Source organism: Lynx rufus, unplaced genomic scaffold, assembly GCF_022079265.1.
Source record: "Lynx rufus isolate CCGP_SWC_20201006 ecotype Redwood Valley unplaced genomic scaffold, mLynRuf1.p SCAF_4, whole genome shotgun sequence".
NCBI lineage: Eukaryota > Metazoa > Chordata > Mammalia > Carnivora > Felidae > Lynx > Lynx rufus.
The window spans coordinates 119,831,940-119,848,636 of NW_025814856.1; positions in this window are offsets into that span (position 1 = coordinate 119,831,940).

Below are 16,697 nucleotides of genomic sequence, written 5' to 3' on the forward strand. Positions count from 1 at the left end.
GCCAGCGGAGCTTTCCAGATCCCCCAGTGGCTAAAAGCCTGGGCAGTCTTGGGAGGAAGGGGGCATGTTTGGCTGGGTCACAGGGAGAGTCAAGTGGTTGCTGGAGGAAGGCACCTGGGGTGGGGTTTGCGGTGGGGGAATAGCACAGTGAACCTGAGTTTACCTAGCCGACCAACAAAAGGGTATGCTCGGTTTCTGCTTTGTATCCTACCCCTGGTTGGCTCTGAGACCTCGTTCTTTCTTGCTCGCCGCATTTACCAAATTCGTCAAGTCTCCAAAACGTGTCACCAGGCAAATGAACCCCGGTTGTCTCTTTCCGCTGAGTGGAAGGAACCGTATTATTTTCTTGTTTCCCGTTTGGCAATGACATTCTTACCTTGGCGGGGGGGGGGGGGCGGGGGGGAACGTCTGACCAACCTCCTACTTGTTAGTTACAGAGGCACCTTAACATCAGAACCACCTCTCACCAGCAGAGGACCTTGAGCCCGTTAATTTACCTCTCTCTACTTGAGTTTCCTCACCTCCAAAATATGGAAGAGGATAGTGGCACCTGCTGCAGGGAGCGGTTGCAAGGATAACCCGCGTTCATGAACGTGAAGCATTTAGGAAAGTACCCAGCGCGAGCTTAGGGGGTCTGCGTTCACTATTATTATTTCAATCGTCAAACATATTCGTAGCACCTGTTGTGTGCCAGGTACCATGCTGAACACCAGATACAGAAAAATGAGGGTGTCTTCGGAGCTTATGCCCCAGAGGAGTCATAATAAAATCCTAACAAAAATAATAATAACAGCTAAGATTTATTGGGAGTATAATATGCATCGTCTGACTTGATCTTCATAATAGCCCTAAAAGGCCGGTGAGAATATGATTTATGGGAGAGGAATCCACAGGGTTAAAAAGGTGAACTGCCTTGGTGCCACCGCACAGCTGGTTAAGTGGCAGAGTGAGGCCTGGAACCAGCTGACCTGGCTCCCCAGTCCTGAGTTTTAACCACGTCTTTCTGTCATTTTAGTGGAATGTGGGCCACTTTTCAGTCATGGTCCTGGGGAGCAATACATTCACCTTGGCCCTTCAAAGAATCGTTGCCCTGCCTCCCGCTTCTTTTATGCCAGGCACCGAGTTTTTCGGTAGCCACGCATTTAGCATGATAAAATTCAACTACCCGGGGTAAAACATTCTCCCCCCGCTGGTCAGGGGAATAAGTCAGCATCTGAAAGAACATTTAACACTGTTCAGCTTGGCCTTCACGCTGAGAGAGGCGCGCACATCTCGAGGCCTACCCTGAGCCAATCACTGGAGAATGGTTTAATTGGTTAATCATATAAATTACAATCACTTAATCATTTTAATCACCATCAGCCAATTAGCTCAGAGTTATGGGCTCTGAGGTAACAGTTATGCAAATGTTTGTTCCACTGTAGGCTATTAACAGCCATATTTTCCCGATCAAGCTGACAGAGACTGATAGGTGGGGGAAGAAAAGGAAAGTGAACATTTGTTTAGTTTAAACTTCTTTCCTGTTGGGTCGTAACGAAGCGTTCAGTGAGGAGAAGCACCACGCATGCGCGGTGATTTCTTTCTCTCGTTCAACGTGAGTGAGTGTGCCCGGGGGATGTGAGGGCCCCCCGAGCCCCCCAAGGGAAGTGGAAAGGGGAGGAAGGATCCGCTGAGAAACTGTTGAATCTGGACTGAGTTTAGCATGCTTCTGCTGAAAGTGGTGGCTTCACTCATCGCCCCGTGTACTGTCGTGTCGCAGTGAGGAAATTAAGAACCAACGTAGGGACATACTTTGCGGCTGCCTTTCCTCCACTAGGCAACAGGGAATGTCCACTAATAATGCAAGAGGACTAGGTCAAGTTTGAACGGAGCATCTGTCTGTACTTAGTCATTATCATCTATAATAAAACTACGTAATAACCATCAAGAATACATAACAGCCCTGGAATGGGAAGTCATTAGGGGTGGACCAGACACCGTGAAAAATACCTGAAACACTGGTGATGTGGAAGGAAACGTGCTGTGTATACCCACTTCCTGGTTTCGGGCCTGGCACGTGACAGCTGTTCAAGGAATGCTTGCGAGCGAACGAGTTACTAGTGGCCAAATGTGAACCTGAGAGTCAAGGAAATCAAGGAGTTCTAATCTGTTTACTGGGACTGAGCTGTGCAAACATGGATGTGCAGGCACATAGGACAGTTGGCTTAGGACAGAAGCCATAGGACAGGTGGCTTTTGTAGCGCAGCCTTCTGCTTGCTTTGACCTCCCGTAGCCCCTAGTGTAACAGAGCTTTCCACTGGACGGTCAAAAGAGTGGACCGGCTCATTTGCCAGCCTTCAGTCGTCGTATTTTCAAGCGCTAGGACAGCGAGGAACAATCGGAATCTCAAAGATAGAACTAAGCTTGTCAGGAATGCACAGGAATTTACATGTTTTTGTGGTCCCCACAAAAACATGTCTTAAGTGTCCCTGAGACTTTGTCTGCCTTTGCTGGTTAGTTAAGCCTAGGGTTGGGGGTCGGACCCTCCCCACCATTTCTCAGACACACACACATACATTTGTCACAAAAATTGATTGATTCACTTAATGATACATACTGAGCTTCTACTGTGTGCCAGAGATCATGCAAGGAACTAGGTAAACGGCACTGCATGGCAAAACTCTTGTGTGATGGCCAAGTGTTGTCAGATGCAGACAGGAAAGGCCGACTATTGAAGGCTGACACTGTCTTAGAGAACTTCCTGAAGGAGGTGGGGCTTGATCTCAGGAGAAATTGGATGGACGGAGAGATGAAGGTCGGGAATTTCAAGGAGGAAATTAATTTGGCATCCCTAATGTCTAAGTAATATTCCTGTGACTAATGTAGTGATAGTTGTTTTTGTTTTTTGTTTTTTGTTTTTTTTGTTTTTTAAGGCTTTCTATTTTCCAATTGAGCAGTTTTTAATTGCCTGAAAGTAGTGACTGGCCTTGTTTGGACTTGTTTACAGAGGGAGGGCCCAGAGGTTCCTTACCCGCAGGCTGATGGGTCAGTAAGTGTTTCTTGGCGGTCGCTGCCTGTTTGACCTGAGCCAATGCCATTTCCTCTCGTGCTTGCCTCCCTTTTCTCTTCCTCAAACAGGAAAAATGGTATTGACCTAACCTACCACTGTTGTGAGGGAAAACTGATTAAAACAAAAAACAAAAAAACATGGAAACACACTTCAGAGAGTGGAGAACTCTGTAAAAAAAACGCCTAACAATGAGTATGCTTAGCCTAGTGCAACGCAGAAAACAATGAGGAGAAATGCAAAATTGGACAAAAATCATATAAAGAGGTTTTAAAGATTTTCTTCCTTCTGCATTTACAACATTCTATTATTGACTTTAGATTTTTTCTTGGGCTTAATTAGTCAAAATCCAGGGGAACACTGTCTATAATCTTTCTCTAGGTCAGACACAAGCCAAAGTCCATGTTCCTAGAGCCAAAGTTGTGGAACCACTCCCATCTTTGATTTCTTCGGTTTTCAGTTTTCATACATACTAAGCTTGCGCTACGTTTATTTGCCCTTGTAAACACAAGGTCATTTTATTTGTCTCTGGGGACCCCTCCACCTTTACCCCAAAATAAAATATAGGTCCCTGACTTCCTGGTGGGCTTGTTGAGGGACACTCCGGTAGGACAACCCTCTTAAAAGAGATCTTATAAAGTTAGAACAGCAGATTCAAAACTAATTCTGACTCCGGCACCTATGAGATGTGGTCAGGCCATATGCCCAGTTTGGTTCAAATTCCCCTTACCTTTCATGGTTCAGGACGGAGTTGAAACTTAACTAGGCATTTCCTAGACTCTAAGCCCAACTTGATTTATGTCATACAGGCTAGTTTGTGTCTTAGTTTGAGTTTTCCCAGAAGTAGACGCAGAGATAAGGGTTCAAATGCAAGTAATTTCTTTGGGAGGGGCAGGGAACACTAGCAGGGGAGACGGGAAGCAGTACAGGGAAGGGGGCCAATAAAGGGTGAGTAATTAAGCCAACTGTCATAAGGCGTGACTGGAGCTGAATCTAGGACACATGCCTCAGAACTCGTCCACCAGATGGCCATTGAGACACCAACTCCAGTCGGTCATTGGTTGAAGGCAGCTGGAGGAAGCGTTGTTAATTTGGGGCAGAGAGCTTTGCTTAGTTCCAGAAAGAGCTCTCCGGCTTGGAGACACAGGACACAGTAGGACTTCATCCTTGTTCTTGGAGTACACAAACACAGTGAGGTCGGAGGAATGTGGATGGCGCAGGGAGAGTAGCTGCTATGGTTTGAACTATAACATTTGTGCTTTCTTGCTCAAGGGTGCAAGTTGGAGGCTGAAGACGCTTCAGGGACAGAATAGCGGGCCCTGACCAGGAGACTGCCTCCTTCCTCTAGCAGCTATAAAAAGGGCAAGGTCTTGGGGACTCACTGTTGGCGATGTGCCTTGAGTAACACTGTAGTCATTGCTCAAGCATCTGAAAGGGTCCGAAGTGCGGACTTATTATAACACAATTATAAGTTTATTATAGCACGATCAAAAATGTACACCAGAATCCAGGGGAAGCTACAAAACAGCTCTTTATTTTTTTCCTTTGGATCATCCACCAGAGAGGTTGGGACCCATCTAGACCCTGACAGGAGAGTCATGTTTGGTGGTTTCAGTCCCCCGCCAATGACTGGCACAGTCCTGGCCTATGAAACCTGAGTAGAAGTTGGGATTGTGGGTGTGGGGTATATGGAAAAGGTTTTTCTTCCTCGTAGAAGAGATGTCTGGATAAGAACATCTTTTTTTTGCTAGAGATCTTAGAGCCTGCTTCTGATACCTGGTACTTCAACACCCACTTTGCCGCCATATGGAGTAATCACTGACGTGATGAGGCAGGGTCGTGCAAAGATGGGAAATCCTTGGGTCCGTGAGCCTCTGAATTATCAATCCAGGAGACACCCCACCTTCAGACTTCTTGGTTTTTTTTTTTTTGGCTAAAGATACTTTTGGTTGGGATTCCTTTGGTGTGAGACACTTTTCTGTTACTTATGACTAAAAGAATCCTTGGTGATATAGTGTCAGTTCACCCAGCAGATTCGTTAGGAGAAGCTCTACTACGTGTTATTATGTGGGTCTGTATGGATAGCCTGTTCCACGATGACTACCAGTTATCTTGTGTTTAACTGTCTTAGCTCAGGCTGCCATAACAGAATATCGCAAACTGAGTAGCTGAAACAACAGAAACGAATTTTCTCAAGTTCTGGATCCTGGAAGTCCAAGATCAAGGTGCTGGCAGGGCTGGTTTCTCACGGAAACTTTCTTTCTGGCTCACAGACAGCTGCTTTCTCACCATGTCCTCACATGACCTTTCTTCAGTGCACGTGCGCTCCGGGTGTCCCTCCCTCCACTGATAAGGACATCAGTCTTATCAGATTAGGGCCCCATTCTTCTGACGTCATTAACCTTAATTGCCTTTCTTTAAAGGATCCCTCTCCAAATACAGTCACATGAAGGACTAGGAATTCAGCATATGAATTTGGGGGGGATACCATTGAGTCCCTAACACCGATCGTTTATATGTAGGGATAGGGAGGAAAACATTCTCCTCAAGTGTTCTTGGCTTTTTTGTGTTCATTCTCCATTTACAAGCTAATAATAGTTATTTATGAAGTCATTTATTAAGCCCCTACTCCCTCACAACTTTGTGTTAAGCATTTTGTATAGAGCAGCAGTTTTCGAAATGTAACTCCTGGGGGTCCCCCAAGCCCCTTCTTTTTTCCAAGGCATCTGCAAGGTCAAAATTATTCCCTTAATAATATTAAGACCCTATTTGCCTTTTGCCCTGTGTTGACATCTACACTGATGGCATAAAAGCAACAATAGGTATCCAGGGAGTTATATGAATATATAGGCACCACGTTATATGAATAGTCATTATATTTTTTACCACCATGCATTGCAGAAAGAAAACTGGGTTTTCTTAAGAATGTTGCTGATGATGCAGTGAAAATGATCAGTTTTATTAAATCTCAACTCTTGAGTACACATCCTTTGACTAGCCTGTGTGATGAAATAGAAAGTTCACATAAAGCGCTTCTATGTAACAAAGTAGGGCGATCATCTGGAGGAAAATCACTTGTACACTTGAGTTGTAAGTTGAACTAGCTGCTTTTTTTTTTCATGGAATACCATGTTTGACTTGAAATAATAACAAACAAGCTGTAATTAATCGGACTTGGGAATTTTGCAAACTTCGTGAAAGTGAACAAAGAGAGGCTGTTACTCCGAGGAAAACAAGTAACGGTATCTGTTGCCAGAGATACAAGGTGGTCGGTCTTTCAAGTGAAAATCAGAATTTTAGAAAAACCTGCATTGGCTCCTAAAGTGTGACAGCTTCACAGTATTTAAAAAGTTTACTGATAAGGTTAGAAATAATGATAATGGATATGATTTTTTTAAATATTACATAATGAAACATTGAATGCATATCTTCCAAATGACCAATGTGTGATGTTTCAAAAGCATGCATGGGTGAAAGATCTAACCCATCGGAAAGAGACATCAGTGAACTTTAATGTAACAGCATATGCATATCATTGATAATGGTTTTAGATTCCACATTGCAAACATTTAAGGAACAACAGTGGCGTAGGAGCAAAGAAGAATGTCCACAGTTACCTGAAAGGCTATTAATTATCTGTACAAATGTAGTGTTGTTGTTTTTTTAAACCTACATCGACCAAAACAAGGTACTGCAACAGATTAAATGAAAAAGAAGATATGAAATTGGGCTGACTTCTATTTATCCAGATATCCAAGAGGCTTACATAAATAAAAACAATAATGTTATTCTTCTTGTTAATATTTCATTTTGGAAATTGTGGTAATTTGTTATACAAATATGTTATTAATGTTGACATGAAATGAGTTTATTGTTATTTTTAAAGGAATTAATAGATATATTTGTAAACTGTTTTAAGATATCATATTGATAAATATAATGTCCATAAACAAAAATTCTTTGGAAGACTCAATTTTTTTATTTTTTATTTTTTTTATTTTTAGGACAGAGAGAGACAGAGCATGAACGGGGGAGGGGCAGAGAGAGAGGGAGACACAGAATCGGAAACAGGCTCCAGGCTCTGAGCCATCAGCCCAGAGCCCGACACGGGGCTCGAACCCACGAACGGTGAGATCATGACCTGGCTGAAGTCGGACGCTTAACCGACTGCGCCACCCAGGCGCCCCATCATATTGATAAATATAATGTCCATAAACAAAAATTCTTTGGAAGACTCAATTTTTTTATTTTTTATTTTTTTTATTTTTGGGACAGAGAGAGACAGAGCATGAACGGGGGAGGGGCAGAGAGAGAGGGAGACACAGAATCGGAAACAGGCTCCAGGCTCTGAGCCATCAGCCCAGAGCCTGACGCGGGGCTCGAACTCAGGGACCGCGAGATCGTGACCTGGCTGAAGTCGGACGCTTAACCGACTGCGCCACCCAGGCGCCCCTGGAAGGCTCAATTTTTAAGTAAGTAAAGGGATCTCAAAATCAGAAAGTTTGAGAATTACTAATATTAAAATAATAAAAACCAACTGGGTCAGTGTTCTCGTTGCAGACAAGAGAAACCCCTCTCAGCAGCCAGTTTGCGTAGAAAAAGAATTCATGTAAGGATATTAGGAGCTCCCTCAAAGCTAGATGAGTCATCTACCAGCTTCATAAAAAGCTAGATTCCATGCCTTCTCACCAAGGTAAAGGTGATATACTTTCAGCACTAAAAATGTGTTGGCTCAATTCAGGCATCATGTTTCAGGGTCCCCAAATTTGAAAGGTAATGTGAACAAAGGAAAAGACATTTTATTTTGTTTTTTAAAGTTTATTTATTTAGAGAGAGAGAGGGAGAGAGCACACACACCAGCAGGGGAGAGGCAGAGAGAGAGAGAGGGAGAGAGAGAATCTCAAGCAGGCTCTGACATGAGGCTTGATCTCACGAACCATGAGATTATAACCTGAACCGAAATCAAGAGTTGGACGCTTAATCGTCTGAGCCAGCCAGGCGCCCCAAGGAAAGGACATTTTAAATTATTTCTTGTGATTGTCAGACATCCAACTGTTACAGAACGAACATCTTGAGATGGTACAAGTGATAGTGATCCTCTGCTCATATTCTGCAGGATATGAAACTGGGGCAAGTGATGGCCCTTAAACGGAGCCCTAAAACTGAGAAGCGTTGAGAGTAGGAAAGAACTATTATAAACTTTTAATACGCCTGAAAAGTAGCATTGCTGCCAATAAGGATAATGACTCAAAATCATGCCTATTTCCATCCTTCTATATGGAGAGAGAACAAAATGAGGACGAACAAATGAAAAATAGTGTGGCTTTCTCGATTTTTGGCAAAGAACAGGTGAAATTGCCAGTATCCTATAACCAAAGAGAACCTACCCACCTTTGGTTCGATAACTGCTCAGGTATTGTGGACCTGGGAAGGTAAACTCTCTGAGGGCAGATACTGATGTGTTTTATTCATCACTGTACCCCAAGTGCCTAGAACGGTCCTTGGCACATGGCCAGCACTCAGGAAGCACTCACTGAAGGAGTGAACAAAAGAGACTTCCTTGTTTTTCCTTTATACTGCAGCTACTCTGCATTTTTCCAGAAGCCCCAGTACTTTCGTCAATGTGTGCCTTTGCGTTTATAAGCCACCCTATTCAATACAACAAATAACGGAGCTCCCACTACTGAACCGGGCACAGGAGACACGTGAACAAGGGCACAGAATGTGCCCCTAAGGAACGCTCCGACGAGCTATGCTGTTAGCGCTCCTTAGACTTGAATGTGCATATGAATGCCTGGCGACCTTGTTAAAATGCAGATTTTGCTTCGGCAGGTCTGGAACAGGGCCTGAGATCCTGCATTTCTAACATGCGCTCAGCGATGCTCCTACTGTGGGTTACAGCACCTTGAGGAACAAAGCGTTCTGGCACAGCGGATTGTGTCATTGCGTCCCGGAAGATGGCTCTGTCAGCAGACTGAGCCATACGTAGCCTGATTCCCTTAGCATGTATCAACTTAGCTCTGGTCTTGTTATCCCCAGTCGTGTTTGAGTCCCAGAATGCACGCCTAACAGGATCACCTAACAGTTCTGCTGAGGTGTGGAAGAGACAAAAGGGTGGGTGCAGTCTGGGTGACGATGGGAGGTAAGGCATTTACATACCTTGCACCAGTAATAGAAGCCAGGGTCTCAGAGGACATCATTTTCTCTCCACTGCTGGAGACCGCTGAGCACATTCTCATTGTCCCATCTCGTGGCGGTATTTCGTAAATCTGCAGGGTAATCACGTAGAATTTAAGGCATTCGGAATTTAAGTTCTTTCTCACTAAAAAGTGCTCACAGAGGATGTGAAACTTAGCAAAATGCAAAGGCTTTTTTTTTTTTTCCACATCACAAATGTGCTTCCTCAGCAGCTAACAACTTTCAAATGATCTGTCACATTTTGCATAATTAAATCACCGTCTCAGTGGCAGCGAATCATTGCAGGAACAGTTGGACAGCACAAATAGAACCTGAAGCATGGAGGGAAGAATTTCTTGGTTAGTAAATCTCTCTTCCATCGGGCTAACTAGTCCACACCAGTGAAAGGAAATGGAAGGAAATAAACTCTCAATTCAGAGCTCCCAAAACAATGTCTCTGGAGCACCAACTGGGGTGATCCCTGCCCTCCAGGAACCTGCAATCTTACAAAGCACAAAATTGTCAACAACAAAATACAGTTCACCCATGCTATGTCAAGAGCACCACCCAGATGATGATATGATAATTACAGGATGGCTCTAATAAGGGTCACTTGATAGAGTCATTTTATTTTGTTTATTTTTTGATAGAGTCACTTTAAATAAAAATTTTCATTAAAAAGTTTTAAGTTTACTTATTTATTTTGAGAGAGACAGAGACAGCGTGAGTGGGGGAGGGGCAGAGAGCTCGGAGGAGAGAGAGAATCCCAAGCGGGCTCCATGCTGCCAGCGCCGAGCCCGACACGGAACTCGAACCCACGAACTTCGAGATCCCGACCTGAGCCGAAACCAAGAGTCGGACGTTTAACCAACTGAGCCACGCAGGCGCCCCTCGTGTTCACTTTCTTAACACCTTGGCCACTCAACAACATGGATTCTTCATCCTCAGAACTGTTCTTCTAAGACTGTCTTCTAAGACACCCCACTTCTAAGACTTTGAATTCGGATTCAGTTCCCCGTCATATCGTTATCACTCTGCGTTTCCTGTGCTGCACTCTCAGTAATCGTCACCAGGATTTCCTCACTTTTCAGACAAGTGGGGTGATTCATAACACATAAGAACATGAGATCCTGACTTTCCGGGTTTGTGTGACCTTGGGTAAGCCACCTAATTACAGTGAGCCTCAGTTTCCTCATCTGAAGAGTGGGGATGATAATGGCGCCATTTAAGAGGGTTGTTGTGAGAATGAAATGAATTTAGGTGTGTAGAGCAGTACTGGCTTATAAGCATTACATGGGTGTTTACTCGGTTTGCAATCACTGCTCCTTATTCTCACAGTGCATCTCTGATTAGACGGCTTCCCTTGCTCCTGACTGTTGCCAGTCGGTCTTTCCTGCCTGCCATCCCGAGGCACAGCCCTGAAGACCCCTGGAGTTGGTCTCCTCCATTCCCACTGCGAGGGACCCCTCTTGAAGTGTCTGTCAGGCTCACTATGATCCCCATCCTTGGGCCAGTTATACAAATAACTGGCCCATAATGGTCCATTTCTCTCAAGTTGAAAGGGAGCCCTTGATTGGAGCCTTTAACGGCAGGACTTTGGAGAGAGCGCCCCTGACTCTTGAAGCTGGGGCTCCTAGCATTTGCCTCGGCTTCCTCACTTCTCTTGGCCCCTGTTGAGACACCCCCCACTTCTTTCCAATAAATTCTTGCTTTTTCACACTCTTGCCAGAGTGTGTTTCTACCTTTCACAAACCAAAGGAAAACTCGACCGACCGAGGCAGCCAAGAAACAATGACAACAAAGTCTTCTCCAGAGTCCCGCTATCTAATCTCAGATAGCCCATCATTACGGCTCAGCACTTACCTATTCATGTCTTTACTGACTCCCTGGGGAGTCCCCCCGCAGGAGCAGGAGCAGTTTGACTCACAAGCTGCCTCTTCCTTTCCCTCATTCTTCAGTGCAGTGGGTTCTCAACCCTGGCTGCCCACTGGGGCCTCCTGGGGATGCCTGGGTCCCAGCCCCAGCGATTTAGATGTGATGGGTTGGAGAGCCCGCTGGGTTATTCTGACGGGCACCCATGGTTGAGAACCGCTCTGAGGCAGATCAAGAATGTTCCACACGAGCGCCTTCAGCATACCTCCGCCTACTCATGTTTTCACTTTCTCTAGTCCTTTTCTCCTTCTTTTGGGCTTATGTGACCCTGTCCTAGACTGAGGCCCCCCAGTGGTGAAGGTGGCAGGTCCCCACACCACCTTAGTTACCCCACGCCTCTTCCTTCCTGTTCCTCTGGCCAAGCTCCTCCGAGGAACAGTCTGCAGTCTACTGGCTCCATTGCGCTAACCCAAATTAGGGAGACTAAAGAGTACATTTATGGGGCGCCTGGGTGGCTCAGTCGGTTGGGCGTCCGGCTTCGGCTCAGGTCATGAGCTCGCGGTCCGTGGGTTCGAGCCCCGCGTCGGGCTCTGTGCTGACAGCTTGGAACCTGGAGCCCGCTTCGGATTCTGTGTCTCCCTCTCTCTCTCTGCCCCTCCCCACTCATGTGCTTGCTCTCTCTCTCTCTCTCAAAAATAAATAAAACATTAAAAAAAAAAAAAAGAATCCATTTATCCTCCTGGGCATCACATGACTCAATGATTGCAATGAAGAGTTTGTGATGAGTAGAAATGTGCGATTATAATAATAGCAAACAGGGGCTAGAGTGCGGACTACAGTAATCCCAGGCATTGTACTATGCACCCTCCTTACGGATAAACATTGTCTAATTCCTACAGCCACCCCATGAGGCAGGAACTAGTAGCCACTTTACAAGTGAAGAGACAGCTATGGTGAGGCTAAGGAGCTTGGCCAAGGGCACAGAGCTGGGAAACGGGTGCGGCCGGGATTCCAGGCGATTAGTAATAAACATTTAGTAACGGCTCACCGTTTGTTATTTAAGAAACATATACGCGCCCGTTTTGTTCTAACTCAAATAGTTCTCCGCATATGGTTCATTCCGGGTCTGAGTTTTGAAACGGCAGTCTGACCAGAATTTTAAGATTAAGACAAAAATTGCACAGCTGCTGTCCCTTCGCCTAGAATCACTTATTCTGTAGTAATAGCTCTTTTTTTTTTTTTTTTTTAATGAGAAAGAGAGTGTAGGAGGGTAATTGACAGCATTTTATAGTCTGTGTGAAGGCCAACAATTGTCTAATCTAGCCATGTCATATGCTAATATCGATTAAATTTAATGCTGCGATTTTTCAGCAAGTGACGAAAAAAAATCAATCTATTCGTATCAGCCAAAGAGGGACCATTTATGGAATTCTTGCTGTTTGTAATTGACTGCTGTTAGAACAGACACTGGGTAATGCAGTTGCTCTCGGTGATTTTTTTTGGCTTTCCTCAAGAAATTACAAGTTACAGGAGCGCTCGCTCTAGGAGCACTGTTTGCCGAGTCAGCCTGTACAGCGAGGGCGGAATTACCAGATGAGCACCAGCGGGTCGAGGGAAGCTACAGCCGCTTCTGCCCTCGTAAGCGGTTCACCCAAGTGACAAACAAGCCCTCGACACCACCTCGGTTACAAAAAGCAATTGACAGCTGCTCAATTAGGCAGAAATGAGACTGTCACTCACTGAGGGGGAGACGTGAGAATTGCCTTATCTGGTTCTCAATAGCAATTTGGGTTTTTGGAAGTTATTTTACAGTTGTAATTACAAAGGGAAATGAAGTCTGCTTTTGCGATGTTACCAGGTGCTTTTCCTTCCATTATAACCTTGATGAATAGCCCCCCAGAGCAAACTCACTGGCTGTTCTACTAACTGGCTTTATTACGCAAATACAGGATTGAAAAAAACATCATTCGATTGAGGCAGTACCTTAAAACCTAGGGAGGTAGCTGACTGTCCTCATTCAAATCTTTAGGCAAATGATACAAACTATATTTAAAGTCAACAAAATCCTTTTAGGCCAAGAAAACCATTCTAATCTAGACTTTTTAATTATAAAGTAGATTTCATGAAATAGGATAAACATAGTGCCACGAGCTGAACTCCTCTATGGACTTGTTTCTGGTCCCAGAGAGTCACTGGAGACGAATGCCATCACACGACCAACTCCAGGTCCTGAGCTGGCACCAGAGAGAGCAGAACTCTCCAGGGCTCTGCTACGGGTTTCTTATAATCAGACCTCAGAGTCAGTCCCCTCACTTTCCTGGGCCCCACTTTTCACTTAATGGAGTTTTCTAAAATGGAATAACTTCTAAGGAGGGCTATTGAGAAAATGCTTATAGAAAACCACCAGAGCAGAGTTAGGGGTTCCTAGAATGTTGGAGGGACCTTGAGCAACCATGCTGTCCAGTCCTCTTTTTTATTTTTATTTTATGTTTGTTTTTGAGAGAGAGAGAGAGAGAGAGAGAGAGAGAGAGAGAGAGAGGTGAGTGGGGGAGGGGCAGAGAGAGAGGGAGACACAGAATCCGAAGCAGGCTCCAGGCTCCACGCTGTCAGCACAGAGCCCAACACAGGCCTCGAACCCACGAATTGTGAGATCGTGACCTGAGCCAAAGTTGGACGCTTAACTGACTGAGCCACCCAGGAGCCCCTGTCCAGTCCTCTTTTTGACAGTGGAAGGGACTGAAGGCCAGGGAGGCAGAGTGATCACTCTAGGCCACTGGATCAGTTAGTTGCAAAGCCAGAAAGAGTTTCTGAGTCTCAGGCCAAGGGCCCCTCCAGGAAATCTTTAAGAGCTGTATGGAATCTGATGCAAAAATCAAAATTTACTCCTAAACTTCAACACACAATGGGTTGCACAGCATTAACTGCCTCTTTTTCAGAAAAGCATTAGCTGACAGTCAAATGGTCAGGCCATTCCCTCTTGAAATGAGCATTATTGCCATATCTATATTAAAGAAGACACCAATGATATGATATTCATGAAACATATGCCATCTGTCAGGTCCTGTCCTGATCAGTAAGCTTTCTGGTGGGATTCCCAGCCCTTCTTCCCAGTAGATGAGAAGAGTGGGATCCTTTCATATCCTTCTGCCTAAAACGCTTCCTCTAAAGCTCAGACATAACAATGGAACTAACCAACGAATCTTTATCTCCCAAGTATTTTGGAAATTCTACACCTCTGGTGGCCTTAGCAAGAAACCACTTGCCAAGAGTTGGGTTGGTGTGCTAAGAGCTACCCTTCTGACCCTTGCAGTAAACAAATAGTAAAGTTGTCTTTTGCTAGTCAGTACAAAACTCCCTCTCGCTGCTCTAAAAACCATTTGGAATTGGTCCAGCCTATATATCTGTTGGATGTTTAAGAAATAGATTAAGAGGTCAGCAGGGAAAATGAGACATCTCCAGATGGTTGTCTAAACGGACAATGGTAGGAAGAAACGGGTGGGGAGAGGGTACAGGGGGAGTTCGTTGTAGTGAAACAAACAGGGGCTAATCAAGACCACAGAACTAGAGAAGCTCAGATTCACCAGGTGAGGGAGCCTGTGACAGAATTTGTTCAACTGAGAGGAGCAGAAACCCAAGTCAATGGAATTAAAGTATATCCGGTGGTAATTTTTTTTTCACGTTTATATATTTATTCTAAGAGAGGGTGTGTGCACACACGCATACATGGTGGAGGCACAGAGAGAGAGGGAGAGGAGAGAATCCCAGGCAGGTTCCACACTGTCAGTGCAGAGCCCGCCGGGGGCTCGAGGCCACGAATTGTGAGATCACGACCTGCGCTGCAACCAACAGCCGGACACTTAATAGACTAAGTCATTCAAGTGCCCCATGGACAGTACTTCTTAAACCTTAAAGTGCACAATAACTACCTGGAAATCCAATACAAATGCAAATTCTGACTCAGTAAGTCTGCGGGGGGAATTTGAGGCTCTGAATTTCTAGCAAGGTGCCAGGCAAGACTGACGCACTTGTTAGGGTGTTTAATAGGACATGTCCCTGATAAGACAACTGTGATAAGGGCAACCTTCAGGATTCCTTATCCAGAGGCTCTGCCTTGTGCTTAAGAATCCATTTCTAGGGGCGCCTGGGTGGCTCAGTCGGTTGAGCGGCCGACTTCGGCTCAGGTCATGATCTCGCGGTCCGTGAGTTCGAGCCCCGCGTCGGGCTCTGTGCTGACAGCTCAGAGCCTGGAGCCTGTTTCCGATTCTGTGTCTCCCTCTCTCTGACCCTCCCCCGTTCATTCTCTGTCTCTCTCTCAGTCTCAAAAATAAATAAACGTTAAAAAGAATCCATTTCTATTTGCTTCTATGCGCACTGCTGGCTACAGCTTTCTTTGAAGTCAAAGGATACTTCTTCTAGTTCTCATAGAATGGCTCCCAAAGCTTGCCTCTTTATTCTCACCCAGTGAGTGATTGCCTGGCAAAGCTCTGGGAATTCACCCTGACTGGACCAGCTCAGGTCACAGGCCCACCCATGAGTCAGTGGCCTGTTGGAGGAAAAGGCTGTGTGACATTTACTAAAGCCCGTCAGGCCCCACCTCTCCAGTTGAGTGAGAGAGGACATTCCCCTAAAGGACAAGGGTTTCACGGGCGAGAAGGGGCTAACAGATTTTGAAAAAATTGGTATTGTAGGACAAGGTATGGAAGAATAGACGCTGGGTAGCCAATTAACAGAGCCTCTGTCACCAGAGTCGTTGAAGAATGTGCTGAGCCACATTCTTTGCCAGTCTTGGATCCTTTGACACCCTGAAGCTTTCACTCTGTGTTTGCAGGGTCACATTGACAACCCCACGCTCACCAAGGGTTCTGCCGATGTCAACCCCTCCCCCTGCCACACATACACTCATAATCCCCTCAGTAAAGTAGGTAAGACGGACCTAGGGACATTCATGTTTCCTGCATGAATGGAAGTCTGTTTTCCAGTCTCTGCCTTTTGTATTGTGGATTTCCTTCCTTGCCCCTACGGTATGCACTACGCCGTTACTAGATCCAAATGTTTTCTTGGGAGAACCCAGTGAGACGTATCTCCTCTGTGATTCACTTACCAAGGTGACAACCAACTGACCAGATAAACTACTTGGCATCCTGTGCGTCTGTCAGTGAAACGCGTTACCTCTCCCGGAGGGACCTTGCTTACATTTTTGACTGGTGTCCTCTGGACCCTCAGTATCTTGAGTTAAATGACTGAGCCCAAGAATGGGATTTCGGGCAACAGGACCGGCCTCTGGGAGAAGGCATTTTTTGGGAAAAGGAGCTTTTGGAGGCACGTGGGCCATAACATGTTGGTAGCCATGTATTCCTACCCGGAGGGAACGCGAGCCCAAGACGGATGGGAAAATGAACTCTCGGTTTCCATGTTACTTCCCACGTGGAAGCTGTCTTTAATTGCAGTCCCCACCCCATAATATAAGAAAGCATGCTGTTTACACCTCTGTTTAGAACTTATTTCACTCTGACTTGCTGCCATTCTTGTTCCTCTCCACCATGTTGTAAGTTCCTCGCAAGTGGAGCACCAAGAGTCTTGTGAAGGCTACTCTCGCCTTCGC